At 44.0% G+C, this 6000-nt stretch overlaps 1 protein-coding gene across 3 annotated transcripts in view; it reads left to right on the top strand.

Annotated features, from left to right (window-relative positions):
- Positions 1-2314: 2314 nt before the first annotated feature.
- LOC149317121 (voltage-gated potassium channel regulatory subunit KCNG2-like) overlaps positions 2315-6000 on the top strand; it is a 94893-nt gene continuing 91207 nt past the window's right edge. Inside the window, exon 1 of one of the 3 annotated variants that reach the window (XM_089516895.1) lies at positions 2315-2401. The gene's annotated coding sequence lies outside the window, so the exon portion shown is untranslated. Of the gene's footprint in view, positions 2402-3086; positions 3133-5147; positions 5180-6000 lie in introns of those variants that run through there. The other 2 variants (XM_089516896.1, XM_089516897.1) reach the window with 2 other exon arrangements.

The following is a 6000-nucleotide window of genomic DNA, read 5'->3' as shown; positions in this document are numbered from 1 at the left end:
AGATACACATAACATCAAATATATTTGCACATTATATCAAATACAAAGTAAGTAAAACCACAAGTACATATGTAATTAAACAAGCATCCTTAAAATCACATATAAGAACATTAATAACATCTGTCAGTCATAAAGAGCATTTTTCAACAAGGAATATTACCTGACTGAGAAGCAACAGCAAAGAAGCAGAAACAGCAAAGAAAAGATGCTGGCAAAAAATCTGTTTAAAAAAACAGATTACAGGGATAAATCTGAAATCTGATGTTTCAGCATTGGTATTTTAATAATCTTAAAGGTGAAATGTATGGCTTTGGTGGTTTATTGTTGCAAAATCTCTTGATGGTTTCAAACATTGTTTTGACATGATGGTATTAATCTGTTTTATCCCCTACAGTTACAGAACAGCTATTTAAGGTTCTGGGAACGGCACATATGGAACATATGGTTCACCAGAGGAATGAAGGTATCCTTTCTGCTGAATTGTTTTAAAAAATGACTGCTGTCTTCTCATGCCAGAATACCAAAGTGTAATATCTTGAAAGGTCAAAAACGCCATTTTAGTATCTCTTGTTTTCACAGCAAAAATAAGTCACAACCCCCTGTGTTTTCCATTTTTGAAAAAGTCAAATGAGTGACAGTGTGGTTCCAGCAGCAAAATTCTGAAAATTGATATTTATGGTCTAAATTTGATTGTGAAGTACAGCAACATCCCAAATCCACAATGCATTGAAACCTGTACTGGACCAACCAAAAGGCACAAAATACATGATGCAGACTTTCGAAGCTCCACTGGTGACTTCATCAGGCAAAACTGTTAAAAATCATACAGGAGAAAGAAAAAGATGACTCTAAGATCATCATTCGTCATCATGTGAAGTCTACATGTTGTCAAGATGTTGTTTGTGTTCTCAGATAAGGAAAATATTGTGTGTGCAGAAGGCACTGAGCAGCCACAGGGAGAGGAGAGCTCAGAAGGCCAGACTCCAATATCCTAAAGCCCCCCCTCCCAAAAAAAAAACCCCTCAACTTGTGGACATGTGTGTCTCTGCTGAAGTGAGCATTAAGAAAGAAAGGTGGAAGTTGGAAAATGAAAAGCGCACATACACAGCGGAATCATCAAGAAAGAAAGGGGTGTTAAAGCTCCTAGGGCTCTGCAAATGTTTTTTATTTGAGGGCTTATTTCAAAATATATATTTTTAAAAAACCATCTACAGAGCCCTTGAGGACTTATCTCCCCCCTTTTCCCTTGAGAAAGTTGGATCAGGCAAGAATGAAATATGTTGGTTGGAAGGAAATCATGTTGCTGTTCTTGGCAGACCATTTCCAGAGCCCTTGGAAACTTATCTCCCCTTTTCTCCTTGAAGTTGGCAAGAATGAGATGTGGCAAGATAAGGCAAGAATGACATGTGTTGGTTATTGGCAAACACTGTTGCTGCTGTTTGTAGACCATCTCCAGAGCCCTTGGGGAGTTATCTGCCCCTTCCTTTCTGGAAGAAGTAGCATAAGACAAGGATGGCATGTCTTGGTTGGGGAAAATAGTGTTGCTGTTGTTAGTAGACCATCCCCAGAGCCCTTGGAGACTTCTCGCCCTCTTTTCCCACCCTTTTTTCCCTTGAGGAAGTTGGCCAGAAGGAAATCTGGCAAGACAAGATACGAATGAAAGGTGTTGGTTGGGAAGAAATCGTGTTGCTGTGGCTAACAGTCCATCTCCAGAGCCCTTGGGGCCTTATCTTTCCCGACCCCGCTCCCCCTTTCCCTCTTGGAGCAAGTTGGCTAAGGCAAGGCTGAAGTGTCTTCCTTGAGGAAGGAAAGAATAATGTTGCTCTTTCTCCTTTGGGTTCCATCTCCTTCCTCTCCTGAGGGTCCCTGGGGGCGTGGGAGCCTCTCTTGCCCCCCCCCCCTTCAGGGCTGGGGAGGCCACCTCTTCTTCTCCCACAGCTTGGAGACACCAAGGGGGCTTTCCCGCCTTTGCTGGTCCCTTGGGGGCCCCCAGAGAGAGAGAGAGAGAGAGAGAGAGAGAGAGGAGCCCTGCTCCTTCCCGCCGCCTTTCTTTGGGGGCCAAGCAGCAGAAGGAAGGGGCGCAAAGGCGGCGCCTGAGGCGAAGGCGTCCCTCTCCATGCCTTGGGGGCACCTCCCTCTTCTTCTCCCTTCCTCTCTCTTGGAACTGCGGGGCCAAGAGACTGGAGGGGAGAAGCACCTGCAGCCTGAGGAGCCAAGAAAAGCTGGGGCAAGAAGCCAGCCTCCTCCTTCCCTCCTCTCCTCTCCTCTCCTCCTCCCTTCCCTCCATCCCTCAGTCTGAGGCGCAAGAGGAGCCCTCTGCTCACCGCCTTTGGAGAGGGCGGCTGTCTTTCTGGGCGCCTTCCTCGAGGGCTGCAGGGAAGAAGGGGAAGAGGGGCTGGAGGTAAGCGGAGGAGGGCTGGGCTGCCTGAACTCGGGCACCCTTTCCCTCCAGCTCAGCACCGAAGGAGGGACTGGCAGAGGGGCCACTCTTGTGGCTGCTGCATCCACACTGGAGGAAATAACCCGGTTTAGCACCGCTTTCACTCTTTTTCAAGGCTATGGAATTATAGGAGTTTTGAAGGCAATGAACAAGCCCAGTGTTTTGTTTTGTTAATGTTGTAAGCCGCCCTGAGTCCCAACCCTGGGGGAAGGGCGGCATCATCCTCATCATCCCCCCGCTCTTCCCTGGATGCAGACCATCCTAAAGGACCCCCAGACTGCCCCACCCCCTTGTCCTCTTATTCTTAATTCAAACGTTTGATAGTTTGAATTGATTGATTAATAACATTTGATTTAGTGTGGTAAGGCTGGAATTAACGGGATGTATTTTAACTGTCTATTATGTTTTATCCGATGTTGTGATAATGATGACTTTATTGTTGATTGTTGTCGTTGTTGGTCCCTGGCGGGGCTGCTGAGCTTCCGGGGAGGTTGCCTGACAGAGAAGGGGTTTTTCTCTTCTTCTCCGCTGCCCCTTTTTGCTTCGTCCCCCTCGGGATCTGGGGATGAGTGTTGCTGGGCGCATCGACCATATGGATCCTATCTTTAAAGAGGGGGCAGTCCCTCTCCCTTCGCCCCATTCACCTCCAGTTCCTCGTTGGCAAGAGGCAGAGAAAGCAAACTTCAGGCAAAGTAGGTGTGCGCCGTTGAAGCTTTGGGCTTCTCGCCTTGGAAAGCAAAAAGTGGAGAGAAGTTGCAGCCTGCCCTTCCAAACTCCTCCAGTCCTAGGCTTGCTTTCCTTCCTGGCAGAAGGGAGACAGAAGCCCAAGTCAGGAGGGGGGGGGAGAGACAGAGAGCCAATGGGGGGGGGGGGTTATGGCCAAACCCTGAAATCTGCTAACGTTAGACCTGTGAATATGGTTTGTGGTGTGGGGGTGCTTTGCCTTCTTTCTCCAAAGGTCCAGGCACGTTTTGACTCAGGATCCTCTTTAGGTTGGTGTGGTGCAGTGGATGGTCTGAGTAGGGAATTTGGAGGTGGGGGTGCCTGCGGTAGTCTTTCTGTTTCACACCCTGCAAAAGTGCCAGCAAGGTCTTCCTCACACAAAACCCACCATTGAAGTGGTCACAAAGAAGCATTAACATTCACCCTTTTACTTGTGGGATTGCAGCAACAATGCATTTCCGATATGGCTTGACTTGCGCAATTGCGTGCGATAATCATTCATGCAATTACTTGCCATTTTCACTTTATTTGCGGGATATTTTAAATGCTCTTTGATCTCTCTTTAATGCTGAAATTAGCCCCGGTGTGATAAACTCCATAACATTAAAGTTATCGGTACTAGGAGTGGCCAAATAGACCTCACTGGAGTATTTTGGAAGGTTATCCAACTATGGAAATGGATTTTCCTGGAGCTACAGTAGGTCGGTAGGTGTGTCTAATTTATGTTGTGAAAGCACCATTAAAAAGGTAGGAAGTTGTTTCATGTAGAGAACACATTGAGTTACATCATCTATTCAATAGTCACTCATTTTGGCTTTCAGGTACTTTTGGCCTTTGACTGTGGCAGTTCCTAATGGTTTTCATCTCTCAACGATCCTGTCTCCTTGCATTTGTTTATGTAACTGTATCTTAAGCCCATAGATGATCAAGGGAGACCTTTTGGGGAGGAAATTGCTTTTATGGAGTTCAGTACAAATTGGTGTGCCTTTGCTCTTTCATGCTCAGTGTGTTTTTCAAGAAAGAGCCGTGTTGTTTTAAGTTAATAACCAGATGAGGAAATGTGCGTGTTATATATAGTATTTATAGAACATCGTTTCTGGCAGGATACCCTGCATTCATTCTGCTTTGTATGCAACCATTTCATTTAAGATTTCTTTTCTATCACAACCTCTTGCTTGCAGTAGCCCTTTGCTTGTAGCTCTTTCGAATGCCTGGTATTAAGTTCTCACTTGTGATAAATATGACTTGCGCTCTGATTGATGCTAAGACTTCATCCTTGTAGATGAAAAAGCATAAAGTACATTCTTTATTTCTATTTGGAATAATGTGTCAGTTTTGTGGCACAACGTACACTATCTAGTGGCATATTTTTTGTAATGTTCTCGCAGAAGATGTATCATAAGAAGTGGTCTTTACATTTTTCTTCCTTTTTTTTGAGAGAGAGAGAGAGAGAGAGAGAGAGAGAGATCCTAATCTATATGTTTAAATGAAAATCAGTCCGAGCAAAGTATAAAAGGTAAGCTTAAAGTTAGTTGCAAAACAGAAGTCAAGCTCTGTCATCAGCTTTCCCTGTATTCTGGTGAGTCTTTGCTTTCCGTAGTGTGTATGTGTGCGCGCACACGTGTGCAGTGTTGCTATGCAGTCTCTATGTAGCAAACAACCTTGACTTTCCATTACTTGGATTTCCATTTCAGCCTCTTGATATCTCCACATACTCTAGTAGTTAAGTTCCATTGTGTAGCGCAGGAAAAACAATTCCTGTGATCCGAGAAATGTTTTCATTTGCAGTAACTCTATAGAATAGCTGTGTTTTATAGTTATTCATAGCTGTTGATTATAGTGGCTGATCCATTAGAGAAAAACTATTTTAGAAAAAAAAATTCAGTGTAATTTATTCATTCATTTTGATTAATCACATTATGTCTCAAACTTTCTTCCAGGAGTCCAAGGCACATAACACTAATAGCTTGGTAGAAAGAGCTATCTGAAATACCGTATCTCCTTATATAAGCCAGGGTGAGCTGAATGATCTGCAGGGGAAGGCTTCCCTCAGTCTCACAATTTCTGCAAGTGCAAGTGGTGGGTTGGTGAGGACTTGGGAGCAAGCTTCCGCTGTGGCTGCTCCCAGGCTATGGAACTCCATATGAGGTCCAGTTGGACCCCTCCCTCCTGACTTTCTGCTGACAGGTGAAGAAAATGTAATTCAATTTAAATTATGCAGTCCATAAAGTGGTTGCTGTGTGTATAGATACATACATACATAGATACATGTGTGCATGTACATACAATCTTGTATTGAAAATGTTTTAAATATGTTTTAAGTGTTTTTAGTATTTTATCTGCTTTCAGTCATATTGCTGATTAATTCCTTTTTAACTTTTGTAAATCAATGTTTTAGTTGTCCCTTTTTAAAACTATTGTAAGCCGCCTTGGATCCCATTTGAAGAGAAAGGCAGGATATAAGTGCAATAAATAAATACTGTAAAGAAGCAACAGCAGGGTTTTAAAAATCAACATAGTCTTATACATGTCTATTCAGGGATTAGTCTCACTGGTTTATATCTTCTGTTGGTGAAAATGCCTCCTCAGAGTTCACAAGGTATTCACACTTGGTGTAGGAGGAAAGAGGTAGGCTGGGTTTTCCCCCTCCTGGTTCTACCTTTCCCTGCAGCCTTTTGGATCCCTGAAAACTAGCTTCACAGGATGGAGAAACTTGCTGGGAGATGGTAGGATGTTATGCAAAGGATTGCTGATAGAATTGCCTCCTTCTTTCTTCCCCCAGTGGATGATCCTGCTGAATTAAGTCCCTTCAGTGGAAGCAACTCAGCTATTCATAG

The sequence above is a fragment of the Sceloporus occidentalis genome, unplaced genomic scaffold, assembly GCF_023333645.1.
Source record: "Sceloporus occidentalis isolate IW3139 unplaced genomic scaffold, rSceOcc1.0.p SCAF_3, whole genome shotgun sequence".
Lineage (NCBI taxonomy): Eukaryota > Metazoa > Chordata > Lepidosauria > Squamata > Phrynosomatidae > Sceloporus > Sceloporus occidentalis.
Note: the sequence above shows the minus strand (reverse complement) of the source record. Positions and strands in the feature narration are given on the sequence as shown.